A 20863-nucleotide genomic window follows, 5' to 3' on the forward strand; every position below is an offset into this window, starting at 1 on the left:
TACCACTTGCAATGGTGGCATGAAGCAAGCCCCTCAAGCATGATACTAGTGTAAATCTCTTTTCTTCCTCACAAGAATTCCACTTGGATGCAACTCTCTCTCTCTCTCTCTCTCTCTTCAGGTAATCCTTTTCTTTTCTTTATTATTTTGTAAGTGACTAATCTCATTATCACAAGTTCATATAGCTGATGTCATGCATCAACTACACTACCTTCAAGATGACTAGATTGGGTCAACTATCAAGAGCACAAGCAGCGTCGTTCGGAGTCAACTGGTGTTGCCCACAACTGGCAGTTGGTTGGTCTCCTTTTTACTACCCAACACCAAGGTGGATGTTTCCTTCTCAACACACACATGGAGGCAGTTCTCCCCTTCTATTGGACAGACTCATTACTATGCGGGTATCTGAGTGCTCGGCTATCTCAAAAGTGCTTCATCCCTTGCCATTCACTACTACACCGGCACTACTTTATATATCCACACAAACTCAGATTAAGCCAACAACATCGAGAAGATACAAATGGAGGATACTACTTCAACCTTGGCTCAAACCTTGTTTACCTCCATTGCAAACAACTCATAAAACCATAGCAAAGGAAAAGTACCAGGCTGGCTTATAACCATGTTATTTCCGAGCTTCATATCTTCACAAGCTTCCTCGAGAATTCGCACATGCACAGGAGCAACGCACTATGATCTACTCCCATGGCCAAAGTGTTATTGCTCAAAGTTCATGATCCTCTTGCTTGCAAGCAAATTGAGTTGGTGGCAACACTCAGATTGGAGTATGTCGCTGCTCGAGACAATGCAGCAAATGCTTGTACCGAAAGCATTACCCCTGAGCACAACCCACGCGATCTACTGTAAAGAGTTCTACTAGATCGACATGACTGGTGTCTTTGTTGTTGTTCTCAAAAACATCCCTGACAATGACCTCTTGACAATACAAAGGTCCTCGCATTTTGCAATGTAATATGGGTAAGTAATCCCCTTCCTAGTGCATGACTGTAAACTTGGCAAGGTTAGGAAGCTTGTTTTGAACATTGATGGTGGCCAACAAGACACTCGAATCCAGAAGCTTTCAGCTGATCCGAGAAATGAATAGGCCTTTGCACTTGATTAAGCATGTGAGGCCCTTCAATTCTAAAAGGCGCAAGTTGGTCCTCCGAGTGATAGCATCAAAGGTTATTCGTCCCAGCATATTTGTCCTTTGTGATACGTCCAAAGAGATTGGTACTTTTGTGTTCACCTATTAAGCAATCACCTTGAAATAGTGGAAATGAGTGTTGAGGGCAGCTAGGGTGGCTTGATTTGCGATCTCGCACTTCTGGATGGCTATGGCATCACTTTGTCAATCCGCAGCTTCTCTTTGATCATGCCCCACTCTTAGGTTTGACAGATCTCTTCCAAATAAAACCGTTGCTATTGTTCTATTTGATAGCAGCAGATGAAGGGCTCTAGAGAACCCGATGTGAGGGAGTTCTCGGGCAAAATTAGCTATAGCTCTAGAGAGAGAAAGTGGTAAGAAGAGAAAATGCAACGTCGGAGTGGCAATGCTACAAAACAAAGGCTGAGACAAAGCCACCTGCTGGCTACTAGAGAATAAGTAAGCAGTTCTCTACCTTACACTGCACAAAGCTACCTTGACCCCGAGTGCAGTTGTCAACATACACCTAGGCTAGCAAAGATAGTGTTGCCCTAAACTGGGACACATTCTCAACAAGTTAAGAGGCTTCAAATGTGCAGCACTTTGCTGTCACATACAAGCATAAAGAAAACTGATGACGTGTCTGAAACTAAAACAAGAAGGGGACATTCAAGACTATGAAGGTGCCTCCTATTTTGTTGGAGTAAGGTAAGGCATGCGACTAGACTGGAAAGCTCGAGTCCAAACCACTAGATTCTTCACTAGTAAAAGCATGCATGGGTCACGAGTAAGGTAAGGCATGCGACTAGACTGGAAAGCTCGAGTCCAAACCACTAGATTCTTCACTAGTAAAAGCATGCATGGGTCACGACAAAGAGCTCAATTACTTGATGCATTGGTATTTGACAGGGATAGGCTACTGCAAATGTTCAAGGTCAATAACAATAAGCATAAAACGGGCAAGTGCAGTGAGAGCTCATGGAAGCACAGGTGTTTAATGCCAATCTCCGGCCGACGGAAGCGCAAGCAACGTGGCAGTGAGCGTATTAACGAGAATCTGCGGCTCAAACGCTCCACCGGCAAGGCTGGTTACGCACCTTCGCCAATCCATTTTCCATTCAAGATCTGTGAAGGGGGTGCGCCAAGCGCTCCGAGATAGTGCAATACGGAGGCAACGCGCGCAGCCCCGGGCAGCAAGCTGCCGGGTGGGGCTGCCCCCGTGAGAAAAATTAGGTTAATATCGTAGTGACCCGATGGGTCACGTATCAGATATTAAACTGATAAGAACAGATACTACACTTGATCTTAGCCAAAAGGCCGAGAAAGGTATGATCACCCTTAGCTCCGACCCTTCCTTTTATACTACCCTTCTTTCTCTCTAGGCGCTCTCTCTCTTCCGTGTCTCACGCTGCTTCTCTCGCCAAGGCTGTGCCTACGGGACAGTCGCCGGGGTCATTCATTGTATTCGTCCAATCTCAACCCCAGACCTTTTCCAATGACTCGCGTTACTTGTCCATTTTGCCTCGGCTTAACTTAACCCCACACCTTGATTTTATCCCTGTGTGGCATGACAATGCTCCGAACGACGATTCCAAGGGTGACACTTCATGCCACCATAAAGCCTTTATGTGCTATGATTGTTGAGTTTACATTGCCTGAGACGTTCGGTAAACATGCAAGTCTACTTGAAGATTGAATTTACCATTTAGACTGCCGTGTCTCCTTCCATTCATGAAAACAAAGGCGACTAACTAATCCTCCTCCTCCTGTAAATACTGCCCCTTTTCGATTCCCTCCGTGTGCTCACTATGCTCTTTCAAGTTGCCTATATTTCTCGAGCTGCGTGCTTTATACTCTTAGTGGATATTGGAGTACCGTATCCTTTGCTCAAAACGCAGCTAACGAGGTTGCAACCCCTTGAGGCCTTGCATTCAAGGCTTAACATAAACTACCACACTTTCTTACCTTAAGCCCGCATTGTGACCGTAACGTTACGTACGCCACCCTCGATACTTAAATCAATTCATCTAAGTATTTGGCAAAGCAAGATCCTCTTTAAATTTTGACAAAGCCAATATTTGCCCTTCGATTTTGCCATCATTCCTCGTTTGTCGGGGTCCTTCTTGGCCATGCCACTTCTCCCTCCTTCATAGGAGTTCTTTTAAGGCTTTTGCTGGGGGTGTGCTTGCCATGTTGCTCTTTGACAGTAGTGTTCCTGTGACTCATCATGGTTCTTTGCTCCCCACCTTACTAATTGCCTTGTCCCTCCCTCCCTCGCACGAGTGCTCTTTACACTCGCCCTTGTTGATTAGCTTACCCATTCCTAGCAGGATTGCCCCCCTAGAACTCATCTTGGGAGTTTTCTCCCTTTGCTCCACACCTTGTTGATTACACATACTTGCTGGGATTCTGTTTGGACCTCTCGCCCCTTTTTCTCTAAGTCCGTGTCCCCAATTGAGATCTTTCCCTTGGAAGCTTTCTTCCGTTGTCCTTTGTCTTTGTTTCCCAAGGTAGCCTTTTTTTATGGCTTACCCTTTGCACTTCCCTTCTGGCATGTCTTCTTTGCCTTAAAAGCCTTGCGGACCTTTATAGGCTTTGATGTGCTAGGTCCCCGCCTACCATGAGGTGGTGACTCTAGAATTGGTGGAATATCCGCAAGCCTGTCCAGCATCATGCTAATGGCTCTAGCTCTTGCAAGCCAAATGTGCTCATCTGTGTAGCACTCTCATGTGAATTGTAGAGTTGGAGTATGGTGAGCAAGCACAAGGAACTTTCTTACATTACATGCAAGAATAGATAAGAAAGAAGACTTACTATGATCCCTTGGTTAAATAGCATAAACTTAGCCTCTAGATATCTCCAAGCATTAGTAATGATGCTCCATGCACATCATGAAGTGTTATTCTAATGACGAGTGTACAAAAGTCCGAGATGGCAATACTCCAACCTAAATTGGAAAAAGAATATAAGTTATCTCAATATAAGTATCATCACAATCGGCAAACCACCTTTTCCTTCAAGTGTTTCTACATACAAGCCACATACTCAATAACTCACCTGTATCTCATACTCCACTTGTACTACTACAAGGATGCAAGATAGAAGAGGTAAGAGAGTGTGAGGAGGGTGCTCAATGAGCACTCATGGATGCCTCAATCTTTGCCATAATAGTTTGGATTGTGTGGAATGAAACTTTGAGGGTCACTTGTTGCACTGTGCATGTTCTATGTCTCCTATTGATCCATTGTTCCCAAAGACATGACCAAGCAGGAGAATAAAGTAAAGATAGAAGAGAGTACTCAAGAGAGCAAGAGAAGCCCTTGCATCCTCAAGCTCAAGAAGTCTCACAAGCTCAAGCTCAACTACTATTGGATCGAGCAGAGAGAAGGAGATGGCGAAAGAGAGCCATGCAAACTTTCACACAATAACTTAACCTTTCTTTATCTCTTTTGGAATCTTACTTGTAGCTTTTAATTAATGATAGGTTTGCTACCCTTCCACTGAACTATTTGGTCGATTCCATGTGAGTGTAATATTCGACTCTCAAGCCTTGGCCTTTGGTTCACTTTCCTGTACTATTTTATGAATTGCTATGGGAGAAGTCCCACCGCTCACATCTACAATGAAGATTATTGTAGTTGTTAGATTTAAATTAGTAGAACATAATAATAAGAATCAATCGTTAAATTTATGCTTTGTACTTATGGGTTGATGCTCGTGCTTCTTTTTATTTTTGCATCCAACTTCTCTTCCTCTTTTTGGCACCTTTCCTATGTGCAAACACTTTGAAGTAGCTTCTCTTGCTCTTTGGCAAGAGTTCACTTCTCCTTGGACCCATCCTGGTTCTTTGCTTCCCACCTTGTCGATTGCTTTGTCCCTCCCTAGGATGAGTGCTCTTTAGACTTGTCATTGTTGATTAGTTCATCCCTTCCTACATGAGTGCTCTTGGGTGTTTTCATTATTTGCTCCCCACCTTGTTGATTAGACCCACTTGTTGGGCTTTGATTTGGACCTTATGGCATCTTTTGCTCTAAACCATTTTCCTAAGCTGAGACCTTTCCTTTGGATGCCTTTTCTCCCTTCTCCTTTGTCTTTTTTTGCCATGGGTGCCTCTTTTGATGGCTTACCCTTTGCAGTTCCCTTTTGGCATGTCTTCTTTGCCTTGAAACATTTGTGGATCTTTGTAGTCTTTGATGTGGTTTCTCGTTACTTTATGATGGGGTGAAAGGGTCATCAATATTAATGACAAGGTTACAGAATGTGATGAATGGATTTTATAGCTGTGGGCATTGGAGTGTTCTCCCTAGGGTGTCAATCTACCTCATTGTAAGTGATAGACTAGGCAAAATTGTACCTAAATGTAAATGATGAGTGGGCAACATTGTGGGGATGGGTCTAATGCCAAGCAAGTCAGAGCTCCTTAGATATGCCCCACCCTTTATGACTCATTAAATGGTGCAACTCATTAAACTAGGGGGGTTACGTCATTCAAGCAAGATTGGCGCACTGTCGTGTTTATGATGTGCCCTGGAGCAAAAGTGGGAGAGTGGCCATGGAACTAGTGAAGGAGTTGATAACCAATGCAACAGACAATGATCACAACTTCCTGTATACATGCGAACTACTTATGATCACTCTCCAACAAACCCTTGTCCATGTAAGCTTTTGAAAGAATGGTATAAAACTAAGTCCATTCATTTGCATTTGGATTCAATCTTGCAAAGAAACCACTCTATCAAGGTTATCCATTGCACATTCTCATATGTAAGTTGTCCAATGCCATCACCATCTTCAAGATTGACCATGTTTTTCCTAGGCAAGTATTTTTGCAAATGTAGTACATTTGAGCCTCTCTTAATATTACAAAACCCACCTAATCAAGGACCCCAACCATTCTGAGGGCTGAGATTAACTTTTCAGGGATACTGAGAGACTCCAAGGCCATTTATAACAGACCCTCCTAACAAAATGTTGGATTCGAGCAACCAAAAGAGACTCTTCTTATTAAAGAACCCCCTAGTTACCATTAGCAAGCCCACCTTATCAAGGGAAAACTATTTTGAGGGCTGATATTACTTTTTTAGGGATATTAAAAACTCCAAGGTCAATCATAACATAACCTCCTAACAATCCCTTTAGTGTGTAAGGGACTTGGTAGAGAGAAGGTATTGCCATTCCACTATCTCCTAATCCATCCTTTCAATTTGAGAGGTGAGATTGAGGGTGTGTATGTGATGTTAAGTCAAGAGAGAGTGAGGGACCCATCGAGAAGCTCTATTCACTCTAATTCTACCCTTTTTCTTCATCTTTTCCTCTCTATATCTCATGTAAATGAGGATATGAGGACATGGGGTGAATTAAGGGGCATCGCATGGATTGTGGAGCATTTCTTATCAAGATACCGCAACTATAATGAGTTAAGTTGGTAAGTATACTCTCAACAGCCAAGCTTCAAGTGTTCTAGTACGAAAGTGATAGATTAGATTTATCATAAGGCCTTGCATGTGAGATGGCTAGGTGAGAGCCATTGACTATGTGCATCATACCTTTGAAACAATAAGGGCTGTGTCCTAAGTCCCAACATCAAGCTCATGGAGCACAACATTGTTAGTTCCATTGTTAGGACCAAGGACAATATGACCATTGAGTCTCTTACGCACTTCATGACATGGAATAGGAGAATGTCAATCAAAAGGACAAGGAGGACATTAGAGATTACGTCACCCACGTGTGGAGTCTTTTTAAGAGAATCCCAACCACAAAGTGACCTAGTGAGCGAGTGATCTCCACCATATTCATAAGCGAAATTAGGAGTGAAGAGCTCTACAAGGCCTTGGTAGGCAACTTGAACCTGCAGAGGGAGGTGCTAGCTAGGGTCTTTGAAGAAGCCATACACATAGACGACTTGGTCAATGAGAGGAGCTCGAGAGACACAAGCCGAGATAGTGCAATCTCTAGAGCCTCAGAGAGAGCTACCACTGCTAGCGATGGATCTAGTCAAAATGAGCAAGAGAAAGGGAAGAGTGTTGACCTGAGCCAAGAATTGGCGGACGTAAAGCTAGAGCTAGCCAAGCTCCAGGAAATGATTAGAAGACTTGTGTGACCTCATGTGCAATGTGTCGACTACTATGGAGGGAACCACCTCTCAACCGAGTGCATGGATCCTAGATCCGGACCTTGTGCCAACTGTGGTAGGTTTGGACACGATGCTATGCATTACCGATTACCGAGGCATTCACCATCTCGGGGAAGTTACTATATGTATATCCTCTACATCACGTGCGTTCAATGCCTATTTATAAATATCCTTATCTGTGAATTTATCCTAAATAAAACATAACCCTTTTCTATTCAATCTATAAATAACCCTTTTACATTACACCCTTCTGTATATAAAAAATGTATAAAAATGGTATTTTAAAAATACCTTATTTTGAACCCATGTGATGCACACATATATTCATGAGCAACTTACCCGAGTTCACCATATCCGCAGGTTTACAACCAGCCATACTACTTGGGGAATAGACCACTGTAATCTCATACTAGACTTGTAATCACCTAGGGCATATCTCATCTCGTTGACTCAAACAAGAACAAGCTAACTAGGATAAGATCGATTTGAGATGCCCCAAATGTGGATTCACTCACGTATACGCCAAATTTCCCAGATGAAAACTACCTATTAGCTCAGCCATTGTACCTTCTGTACCTTTGGGGCTCTTTGGAGTTGAAACACTCGATGGTGAGGCCACTCCTATCTAGTTAAATGTCATGGCTAGGGAAATGTAAAGTAGTGGTCTCTATCGAGACTGAAAGCCTACCCATGATTTTCTATGTGCTACTTAATACCAAGGCCGCATGTAAGGAATCGTTGCTAGGATGCGCTTCCCAAGGGAAATGCAACCAAGACCATTGAATAATAGCTAAAATGGGTAACTAAATGCCAATCACCACCACCTAAGAGCCGACCCGCATGGACCCATAACTTGCGACCATCATGCCCTAGGCGTAGGAGACACAATTGGTGTTCTTATAAAACCTGATGAACAGTCAAGCCACAATGGGTACCTATGGCCCTATTGCATGCACAAGGCTACTATGAGGGCAACAACTAGATTTGGATATCTAAGACCAAGAGTCACACATGTGCCCTTTAGCCCCATCCGCTACTAGCCCATTTCCAAAGACTAGTGAGCCACCTAAAACTTCTAAACCACTTGAGTCACAAACCAAACCCATCGAACCTCAACAGGTCTACCAACTAAAACCGCAATTGGTTGCCTCTACACTAATCCCACCTAATGTTCCTAGTGTCCCAACGGCTTCACAGCTAGCAAGCAACACAACATTTGAGCCCCAAACCCCACGCCCCTCACACAAGTGGCTACCCCACATCCTAAGGATCAGTCAAAGCGGTAGACACCACTTGTTGAGCTCTCCAGCCCAGTAAAACCCCAACCTCTTGCAATCCTTAAACCCTCTTACAAGCGGAGATCTATTCTTATGTTGGCCTCTGGTCTAGCTAAGAACACGGGGGATGACTTGGTCACATGTATTAGACGCTTGGATGCTACCTTCATAATGCTTGCTAAAAGCTACAAAGGATTGGACCTAGGCCTGATGTATGCATGATGTCATGTACCTTGGAAGAATCCGAGTTCCTGTTCATTAAAGCCCCCATGGTAGTTGAGGAATTGATCGCCACAGAGATCTCTAACAAGCAAGCTTGTAGACAAAGGCTAATTACCTCCTAAAGGAAGAGCAAAGTCTCTCCCACGAACCAAGAGCTAGAAGAACTTCAAATACTGGCCGTCACTAACTCCTCCTTTCGGCGTAAATGGTATTCTCTTTGTCTTCAATGGGAATAAGAGGGCCGCCCAATAATGGCCAATGTTGAGTAGAGACACACCATCAAAACCTCTGAATATGACCCTACTTATATGTAGCTCCTACCTCCTTTAGAATATTGACCATCACTCGCAATCAACCCTTAGAAGATCATAACATGGCCCACCCCTATTTAGATTGAGACCTTACCAAGGAAGAGCTACACATTGCCAGTAGGATCAACTCTGGTGACTTCCTAACTGATGTTTTGACCTACATTATGCATGTAGGTGTTAGACCTCACAATGTGGACCATCGTGCTCACTTGGAGTATAACCCACACTTCTACATTTGGCTAACACAAAAATGAAGCATTGCAAACTTGCACTTAATACCCTTAACATTTATTTTGCAATCCTAGCAAGGATTCATATCATTCTCAGGGGGGGAGGGGGTAAGGTGAAAAAGAAAACATGTATGATACCTCAACAGGTGTTTAAAGGACGGATAGAAATCAATGTAAGGTGGAAAAGAAAACATGTCTCGACCTCAACCAGTGTTTAAAGGCGGGATAGAAATCAATGTATGATTGAGGAAAATTGTGATAATTTTTTTGGCTTGTGTGGATTGCTTGATGAAAAAGTCTTTATTTTACATTTAAGCTTTTTGCCTTTCCATAACTTACATTCATTATCTAATTATTGTCTTGCAAGAGTTATCTCAAGAAAACTAATGGTAAGCTGCTGTGGTATTGTGATGCCAGGAGGCATATTTCACGGTGGATTCCGTGCCACAGTGGATTCCGTGAGGTTTTACGGTGGATTCCGTAAACTTTGATGACCGGGGCTCATACACAAAGTGGATTCTTTGTGCGAGAAGTTGATGGGAATGCCTGTCCTTTTCGGGCGTTTCATTAATTTAGTGTGTACATGGGTGATTCCATAGCGGGTGATTCCGCAAAATGCATATTAAATTAATAAACGTTTATGAGTTTAGAGTGCGCACTCGTAATAAATTAAGGTTAGGATTTATTTCTAATCAGTTGATTTATTTATGTAGCTGAAGACTGCTAGGTATTCACTTTTGTCGGTTTAATTGTATTATTTTAGTAACGATTGTGAATGCTTCAGTTGATGTGTAGAGATAGCAGCAGTGGCGGAGGAAAGCATTGGAGTCTAGCGAGTATTCGATCTATGGATTATATTTTGATAGGCGCCACGCCTATATTTTGTCATGTCTATTGAGGCATAGATTATTTATTATTTTGTATGCGCCTATGCGTACGGATATGTTATTTCTATTTGGACATTGTATTGGGCGTGCCAGACTCTTTGGGCACCGTCCATTAGCTTTATCTCCTATTTTTGTAAAAGCAAACTCAAAAGCTAAAAGCTTGATATATTTTTGTAAATTGGGCTATTATTGAGCATGAAGATGGAATATACATAAAATACATGCTTTGTGAAGCGCTCACACAAGGCATGGGGGGAGATTGAACCCAATTGGTCTCTTGCTCTTGTCGTTCATGCTTTTTACCTTGTAACTTGTGCAAAAAGTAGAGTTCATTGTTCTTGGGGACCTTCCGGGATGCACTACGTGAGCATACAGCAACCGATCTGCGCACCATATTGTGATAGGAACCTATGATCGCAAGCCAAGACAAAGGCAAGCTTCCGTTCACAAAAGAAGAAAAGGTGAAGTACAGCCTAATGGTTGAGATAAGGGCCTTCAAGCAATTCAAGTTCAGGAACATCATGAGCTTGGACAACATGGTCATGGAAGAACCGGTCGTGAAGCGGCTTGTCGACCAATGCCATCTGGGAAAGTAGGTGGAGAAGGTTGAATAAGCTATTGATTGTAGCAAGTGCATGGAGTTCCTACGGACCTTCGATGCTAATAGGAACCATGTCACTGTAATAGTGACACAAGGACAAGAACCCCGTAGGGTCGAGGTGGATTTGAACTCAGAAATGGTGGAAAAAGCATTGGGCTTGGTCAACAAGGTCGACAGGCAACTTAAAAGGGATGTCAGCATGTTGGGAATGAACAAAGCCCTAGTCCACACCAATGACAATATCCGCCTAGCTAATATTCTCGATCCTAAAGTCAGGTTACAAGCAGAGACGATCCACACACTATTCTCTAGTCAAAGGTACAATATCTTATTGAGCAAAATTGGAGTGCCCTTGCTAGAAAGCCTTGCAATCAAGTCCCTAGATGAAGTGAATTGGAATGGCTACATGCAAAAAATCATTGAAGCTTCAGCAAAGGCACTAGCCAGAGGTATAAGACCAGTAGAGGCAAGGAGTCCGGCTTCCACAATGGGGACGGCAATGAAGAAATCATCATCAAAAGCATAGATTATAGGGTTTGGTGGGGTGCTAATCGCTATAATCCAACAGGCTGTCGAAGAGGTGGAAGGTGAAGAGGAAGTGGGGGAGACACTTGCCACCCCATGAGCAAGAGCAATCAAGTGAAAGGACAATGAGTGAAGGCAGAGAACCAAAGATACCATCTGGCCAAGGAGGGCCTAGAAGGCCAAAGAAGGAGACTCCTCAAAAGCAATGGCAAGAAACCAGGGAGAAAATGACCAAGGAAGAAAAGGCTGAGTTGTAGAAGAGTGCAAGTGGAGTCTAGGAGGTCTGAAGAAGAAAGAAGGAGGAGAACAAAAGCAGAGGTAGAAGAGCTGCATAGGAAGTATGAGGAAGATTCGGCTCAAGCCATTCATATGTCGATGGAACAACCTTCCAGGGAGGAGAGTTGGCCACTATGAGTCCACTAAGGTAAGAAGCCCCAAGCATTAGCACCAAAGTACCAGAGATTGAACCAACACCGATGGCAAAAGGCAAAGGAAAGGGCCTATTGTATCCAATCATGCCTGCTCTCATGCCCCGACCAGTTACCGCCACAACCACCCACGACATCACTAGCACTATGGATGCAAGCAACCTCATGGCCTGGCAATGGGTGCAATATCTAGTGAACAAGGTGCAAGAAATAGCCCCAAACTCAAGTCGAGGAGCTCCAACAACTCGAACGAAGAGGCCGATATCTGCAGATGTTGAATCAAGCCAAGACTCCAAGAAGTAGAAGATAGAGACATTGACAACGACTATACCTACAACAGTGCCACCGACTATGGGCTATGATGAATACATCAAAGATCTTCTTGCATAGCTAGACAAAGCAAACACGGAGCAAAGGCAGAGAAGAAGACAATTGTAGCTGAATTGGAGGCCAAAAAGAGAAGCCCAAAAGAGAAGCATTGGCAACCTTCTAGTTGGAAAGGACTCGCCAAGTAGTAGGATACCAAACGGAAATCTACAAGGTGAAGGAAGAGCTCAAAGCCAAGGAAAAGAAAGAAGACAATTGGCAAGGAAGGCTCGAAGAAGAATGACAAGAACTAATAGGCTTGCAAAGGAAGTACAAGCTCATCCTCATGCAACATGAAGAAATGAGAGAGCAGTTGAAGAGGATAGAAGAGGTAACAGACAAACTTGAAGTGGAGAATGCAAAAAAAAGCTCAAAAAGAGGAAGAGCATCTAAGAGACATGAACATAATGGAGCATAGGCTGCTAACAAAGCTGGAAGAGGAATAAAGGCTAGTAAGGAAAATTGAGCACTTGGAGAAGGAGAAAGAAGAAGCAATCCAGAGGTGGAAGGAACAGGAGCCAAGGATGGTGGCGTTAGCACAATGGCAAAATGAAAGCCTAGAGGAAATGAAGCAAAAAGCAGAGGAATGGATGGCCAAGAGCAAGGGAAGAGTGAAAGAATTGGCTAGTCGTGTAGCCCATGCTGAAGGCAACAGAGTGTTAGCAGAGAGTAGGGTGGTAGAGGCCCTAAAGATGAGCATGGAAGCCCATTAACGTACCTTTCTCAGCACCATTTTAGATGTCATGCAGCTAGAAGAGGAGGATGCCATTGAAACCTTAAAGAAGAAGCTGGAGATTACCTAGAGGGCCATAAGGCATGGCCTATGTATCTAGATGCATGAAGCAAAAACCAGCCTAAGCCAACAAGAGCAAAGGGAGTACCTATTGAGGGCAGGACTAACAATTCAAGAGAGGGAATTGCTGGGGTATATAGAGGAATAGGGATCACAAGAGCCAGTGAGAGAATAACAGCAACAAATACCACTTTCTAAAGTAGGGCAGGACTTTGAGGTGGGGCAACAAGACGAAGGACAAGTCTCCCAACCACCCTCTCCAAGATCAGAAACTCAACACGAAGTGTCGCCCCCCCTAGAGGATATAACTATAGAAAGAAAAGCAGAAGTCAGGAAAAACACTACAAGATATAGGCCTTATACCGACATTAAAAGTGTCGAAAATGTAAATAAAGAAATTTGCCCCCATCGTCACAAAAAGCGTCGTTATTGGCAATGCCATAGAACATCGGTATTTGTGTCGGTGTCAGCGTCGCTATTTGAGTCGGTGATACTCTAATACCGACGCTGACATCGACGCAAATAGCGACGCTGATATCGATGCAAATAGCGACGCTGATAACGATGCTCTGCGATGCTAATAACAACGCCAAAAATGACACGTGCAGTAAATTTGCGATGCTAATAGCGACGATAACATGGAAAAAAAAATTTATGGCACGGCAGTAAGTTGCCCTGCCACATATAGCACTATGTGCTTTATTTGGGCCATACAAAATAGTTTCTGCACTGCGTATAATGCTCGTGTAAATAAAGACAAAGTGTACTTAAATCATAACACTGATACATGAAATAAATACATGATCACATAATGAAAGTGACTAGTACAATCATGGCAAGATATCACTACTACATAGAAAATGTCTACACAGATCACGTGACCAAAAAAGAAGGGTGTGTGAGCTCCAGGGATCCAAGGGCGAGCTATAGATCATTGCCATCCGAAAGCTCGTCCCGCTGCAAAGGAGCGCATCGAACAAACTCTGCAAAAAAAAGAAATAACTACACATAAGTCCATCATACAAAAATGCATTCTAATTAAACATGGTAACTACAGACAAGAAATATGAGTGACTTACAGGGCCGCCGCATCCACACAATTGGTCAATCAATGCAGTGAGACCGTGCCTCTCTGCATATCGAGTCTCAAGGCCGATTGGATCGCGATTTGTAATGGAGTGTTGCAAAGAAAACAAAATACTAAGTGTTAGAAACACGATTGTCAGTACAAAGGATATTGTAAAAAAATAAGCAAGCAAAAAAAAAAAGAAAAACTTACAAGTCCTCCAGATATGTCCTGTGGCCGCCACTCCCAAGATGATGGACCACTCTGGCCTCTAGTCGTGCCCTCGCCGCCTCGTGCTCTGCTGACTCCAACGTCTTGGAGAATCTGTAGCCTCCTCCCTCAGTTGGCGCCAGCCGTCCGTGTCTAGCTACTCGGGCTTTACAGCCCCACTCTTGAGTGCCTTGCATGCGTCTGATCGTCTGTGTGACATATATGCATGCATGCACTCCATCGCATGCACTCTATTATCTATCCCGTAGAAAACCTATCTGTTGCGGCTGGTACCAGAAGCTCCTCATGCAAGGATGCTACTATGTAGTCCTTGCTCCCCTTCGCTATGTTTTTCCAATGATCTAAGACGTTGTGCCGAAAAACTTGTTGGCACAACTCTCTCATGCGAGCCATCACCCTCCTCCCCTCATCATTCATGATGATGGCTCCTAATCTATCATCTACAAGGTAGGCATACCCCTTTGGGGTATGCCTAAGATGGGTCCTCTCCCATCTATGACCACGCTCCTGGGTATATCCAGGAGACCCATGTATATTTGGTGTACCGACTGGGGTAGTATCTATCGGAGTAACACCCATATAGGTGCCACCTGTGGACGGCTGAGCAAAAGCCGGAGTGACTGGAGTAGACGTCCCCACAGGTGTGACAAATCTCGTAGGTGACGCAACTCCAGCAGAACGACGAGACGGAGACACCGCGTCTGTGTCTCCGCAGCAACCACTTGAGCCACGCTCTCTGGAACCACCACGAGAGCGAGAGATAGCACCTGTATCTCGAGTCGACCGCAGGCTCACTGCATCTGCATCTCTGCAGCATCCCCCTGACCCTGAAGCACTCCTTCCGTCTGGCCCAAGTTTGGAGCATCGACCTCGTCTCCTTGAAACTGAAGCATCTAATCGCACCGAAGTAGATCTAATAGAGCGTCCGAGACAGCTCTTGGCCCGCCATGTCTCTGAATCTCGCCATCTGATCTGAAGACATGCGCACGAAGATATCCTGCAACTCCTCATCACTCATTCCTTGACTCATCCTGATGATCTAAGCATCCACAAAGGTCACCTGCACAGACAAAAACTGATGTTAACATAATCAATTTAAATCATACAAAGCACGGTAATATAAATCTTAAAAAAATGATCTTACTTAAAATGAATATCTTATGTACCCTTATAAGCGATTCATCAACGAATTGAGTAAGTGGATGCTCCAAGCATGAAGTATCCTATGGTTCCATGTCAATCTCCTGACACAACTCGGCATAAACTAGAATGTCAATAGACATGTCACCACAAAAGGATGAGTCCACCTCATTCTCAAAGAATTCTTAGACTCTTGTATTTCCATCATTGTTACCCAATGCTAGTTCCTCTACATGCTCCAAGCTTTCGGTGGCTTCCACCCCTTGCAATATCGACCCCTCTATTTGCATCTTGTCCTCATCTATGCTCGAAATATTGCTTTGATCATATACTCTCGCACTTCCGGGAGCTGAAGGTATAACATACCACCATGGAGGTTGTCGAGGGTTTGGATAGAAGATTACCTGTTCACAAACACGTACAAGAGAGATTTAACTATTGTGACATTTACCATGTCGTAATACAATTAACAAACAAATGAGTTCATGCACCTGTTCACAATGGACTGGCAACACAAAGATGTCACGTAAATCTGTCCATTTTTTTCGGAATCTATTTCAAGAAATCCAGATGGACCTCGTTGAACTGTTGCTCCAGCTCCTTCAAGTACCACTTTGAACCACTGCACATCGAATAGTATCATGGAGAAGCTACGATAATCCACCGTAACAATACTTTGCAAGTTCCCAAAATACTCCATCTTATCTATAACCGTGTTTGGATCTGTTGCTCGTCATCGGCTCTCTTTCTCGAACCTTGCCATGATACCATAGTCTGTTGTGGAATGCATTTTGTCATTACACTCCATGTGGAAATGCCGTCCGCGCGACCATGCTGCACTATATATTTTGTACTATACATTGAAACGCTCAATTAGTTGTCGCATATAAAATATAGATACGATAAACCCTAAACACATCATCACCTTTGGACTACATCCCCTCGAGAATTCCCACTCCTCGGTTGAGACCTCCGCCCTTCGCGAGACGCTATTGTCAAAGCTCCATGTAGCCATCGCATTGATATAAACCACAGCATCTCCTCCATGCCCTCGGGATATCGAATCAGTCGATGGCTCATACTACGTCAAAATTCAGATCACGCTTCCTCTCGATCTTGCCTAGCTTGCTGGTACCTGGCGAGCCACATCTCCATAGAGGCATGGTGCAACATACAAAAGCGATTCACTTTCTCCTCCATTGCAGTATCCATTCTTTTTTCTACCCCATTTCCAACCACCACATCTCCGGTCAGTCTATCATCGTCCTTCAGCGACCATAGCATACTGTTGTCTGGATCCATCGTTGGTAGCAATTGTGAAATATGCACTAGCGCCTCAGACACCAATCAACCTTCAGCCATGCTACCTTCTGACTGAGCTCGTTGTCGCACAAAGCCTTTCAGGGTTTTCATGAAGCGCTCCAAGAAGAACATCCATCGCATATAGACAAGTCCAACAATCTCCACTTCATCTACAAGATGCATAATAAGGGGGATTTGTATCATGAGCATGTTGGTAGGTAGGTATTTCTCAAAGAGACAGACCATCTCCACTGCTCCCCGCTTCGCAGATTCAATAGAGGACATCTTAATTTGCAAGTGGTAATATATGATACTTCAGTAACCTGAAAAAAAATCATAAAACACCTTGCAAAAGCACAAATATTTTTAGTGATACTACCGAAAAGAAATCAACGAAGCGTACGTACAAGGTACCTGATCAAGTGAGATACTCGGCACCCATCATATAATGGTATGGATGTTTCCTCTCTAAGTGGATTAGAAGTCTCGACATCCATGGGAATCAATGCATCGATCATTGCCTCCATCTCAAGCTCCAAGATTGTAGGTAAGTCTCGAAGGCTGTCTGTCTCCTCTAGTATTGACGGTATAGATTGGGTAGTACATTTCAAGTGGTGGATTGGCTTAGGCACTCCATCCATCACACGCCCACGAACTCTTCTAATTGGCCACAAAGGGTGCACTCCTCATTGGGACAAGACGCCATCTCCCTGGATAGAAAATTTGCCAGCCACACCCAATCTTTTTGTATGTGGTATTCAATTAGCTTGCGAGTACAATGCATGATTGATATTAACTTTTCTTACGATTTGCTGAAAATCCAAGTTCGCCTGATCAATGATCTCAGATTGAAACTCGCCGAAGCGTCATACGTGTTCTATAGACAATCGACATTTTCGTCTAATTGCCAGCTTACATTGAGAGCAAGGATATGGGACACGCTGATTAAGATAGGCCTCGCGATCTTGAATATCAAGACCTTCATCATTTTTCATTTTGTCTACGTTACGATAAATAATTTGTTTTTGTTATCATTCTTTTTTTCTTTCTTAAATTATTTGAGAAGGGATTTCTTCTCTTGTAACTCAGCAAAAATTAACCTATGTAAAGTCTCCACCCACCCACCCACAAATTAACGTAGGTGGGAGTGTTTCCCGTCTTGTAGTGTTGCACCAGACCTCACCGGATCTCGCCACCACTCTCTCTTTGTGTTTTACCCATTCATTATCTTCTCTCCCTCTATCTCTCTCTCTTTTTCTTTTTCTTTATTATGCTATATGTTTATTTACTCTCTTGTTCCTTTTTCATTTTTTTCTTCCTCCCCCCCTCTCATTTTCTTTAACAAAACATATATATATACATCTCTCTACTCCTATTACTACTACTACTACTACTACAAACAAGAAAAGAAAAAAAAAACTACTACTACTACCACTACTACAACAACAACAACAAATAAGAAAACTAGACAACAATAAATAAGAAAATAAAAAAAACTATTACTACAACAACAACAACAACAAACAAGAAAACCACCACTACTACTACTACCACGACTATGACGACTATGACCACGACCACGACTACGGCTATGACCACAACCACAATAATAAACAAGAAAAGAAGAAAAAGCTACTACTACTACTACCACTACTACTATAACAACAACAAAGAAGAAAACTAGACAACAATAAACAAGAAAACAAAAAAAACTATTACTACTACAACAATAACAACAACATCAAACAAGAAAACCACTACTACTACTACAACCATGACTACGACAACTATGACTACGACCACGACTATGACTACGACTACGACTATAACTACGACCACGACCATGACCACGACCACGACTATGACTACGACAACGACAATGGCTATGACTACCACTACCACTATAATAACACAAGAAAAGAAGAAAAAACAACAACAACTACTACTACTGCTATTACTACTACAATAACAATTTAAAAAAAAACTATTACTACTACTACTACAATAACAATAAACAAGAAAAGAAGAAAAAACTACTATTACTACTACTACTACTACTACTACTGCTACAAAAAAAAAACAAGAAAACTAAACAACAATAAACAAGAAAAGAAAAAAACTACTATTACTACCACAACAACAAACAAGAAAATAACAACCTCTCCCTCCTTCTCTCTCTCCCTCCTCTCCCTCTCCCTCTCTTTCTCTATTATGTTTATTGTTTTCTCCCTCTCTCTGTCTCGTTCTTTCTTTCATTTTCTCTATTCCTCTCCCTCCCTCACCCTCTCCCTCTCTTTCTCACCCTCTCCCTCTCTTTCTCTCTTTCCCTATTATGTTTAATGTTTTTTCTCTCTCATCTCCCTCTCTCATTTCCTTTTCTCTTCCTCTCCCTCCCTCTCCCTCTCCCTCTCCCTCTCTTTCTCTCTTTCCCTATTATGTTTAATGTTTTTTCCCTCTCTCTCTCGTTCCTTCTTTCCTTTTCTCTCTTCCTCTCCCTCTCTCATTTCCCCTCCCTCCCTCACCCTCACCCTCTCTTTCTCTCTTTTCCTATTATGTTTAATGTTTTTTCTCTCTTCCTCTCCCTCTCTCTTTCCCTATTATGTTTAATGTTTCCCTCTCTTTCCTCTCCCTCACTCTCCTCTCCCTCTCTTTCCTCACCCTCCCTCACCCTCACCCTCTCTTTCTCTCTTTTTCTATTATGTTTAATGTTTTTTCTCTCTCCTCTCTCTCTCTCATTTCCTCTCCCTCCCTCTCCCTCTCCCTCTCTTTCTCTATTTCCCTATTATGTTTAATGTTTTTTCCCTCTTCCTCTCATTCCTTCTTTCCTTTTCTCTCTTCCTCTCCCTCCCTCACCCTTGCCCTCTCTTTCTCTCTTTCTCTATTATGTTTAATGTTCCCCTCTCCCTCTCCCTTTCCCTCTCTTTCTCTCTTTCCCTATTATGTTTAAGGTTTTCCTCTCTTTCCTCTCCCTCTCCCTCTCCCTCTCCCTCTCCCTCTCCCTCTCTCTCATTTCCTCTCCCTCTCTTAGTACACATGAATTTTAACAAAAACACACTACAAGATATAGACCTTATACCGACATTTAAAGCAACGAAAATACAAACAACAAAATTTGCCCTCGTCGTCGCAAAAAGCGTCGTTATTAATGACGCCATAGAAACGTCGCTATTGGCATCGCTGTTTGCAACGCTAATAGCGATGCCAATAGCAACGCAACCAGTAACTTTGCGACGCGCATAGCGACGGCAATAGCAATGCGAGCAATAAATTTGCGACGCTAATAGCGACGGTAACAGGGATTAAAAAAAAATTTGTGGCAGGGCAGCAAGCTGCCGTGCCACATATAGCATTGTGTGCTGTATGAGAGCCATACAAAATAGTTTCTACACTACTGTATACAAAGCGCTTGCAAACAAAAAGAATGTATACTGAAATCATAAAACTGATACATGAAATAAATACATGATCGCATAAAAAGCGATTGGTACAATCATGACAGGATATCACTAATACATAGAAAATGTCTACATAGATCAGGCGACTAAAAAATAAAGGTGTGTGAGCTCCAAGGATCCAAGGGCGAGCTACAAATCCTCGTCCCCCGAAAGCTCGTCTCGCCGCAAAGGAGCATCGAACGGACTCTGTAGAAAAAGAAACAACACATCAATCCACCATACAATAATGCATTCAAATATCTCATGGTAACTATGGACAAGAAAGATGAGTGACTTACAGGGCCGCCGCGTCTATACAATCGGTCGATCAATGCATTGAGACTGTGCCTCTCTGCATATCGAGTCTCAAGGCCTTGCGGATTGCGATTTGTAATGGAGTGCTGCAAAGAAAACAAAATGCTGACTGTTAGAAACATGATTGTCAGTACAAAGAATATTTTAAAAAAACAAACAAGCAAAACAAAAGAAAAACTTACAAAGTCCTCCAAATATGTCCTTGGCCGCCACTCCCAAAATGATGGACCACTCCAGCCTCGAGTCGTGCCCTCGCTGCCTCGCGCTGCTGACTCCAATGTCCTGGAGAATCTGTAGCCTCCTCCCTCAGTCGGCGCTAGTCATCTGCATCTAACCACTCGGGCTTTGCAGCCCCACTTTTGATTGCCTTGCGTGCGTCAGATCGTCTATGTGACATGTATGTACGCTTGCAATCCATCATCCAGCTCGTAGAGAATCTATCTACTGTGGCT

The 20863-nt window shown here is 43.1% G+C and overlaps 1 non-coding gene across 1 annotated transcript; it reads right to left on the reverse strand.

The window, feature by feature from the left end:
- Window positions 1-2278: 2278 nt before the first annotated feature.
- On the reverse strand, window positions 2279-2477 carry LOC148015905 (U2 spliceosomal RNA). Its single transcript, XR_015688206.1, has one exon. It is a non-coding gene; the product is annotated as a U2 spliceosomal RNA (small nuclear RNA).
- Between the last annotated feature and the right edge of the window lie 18386 nt (window positions 2478-20863).

Source organism: Lygodium microphyllum, chromosome 23 (assembly GCF_053477565.2).
Source record: "Lygodium microphyllum isolate KBCC chromosome 23, Lygodium_microphyllum_v1.1.10, whole genome shotgun sequence".
NCBI lineage: Eukaryota > Viridiplantae > Streptophyta > Polypodiopsida > Schizaeales > Lygodiaceae > Lygodium > Lygodium microphyllum.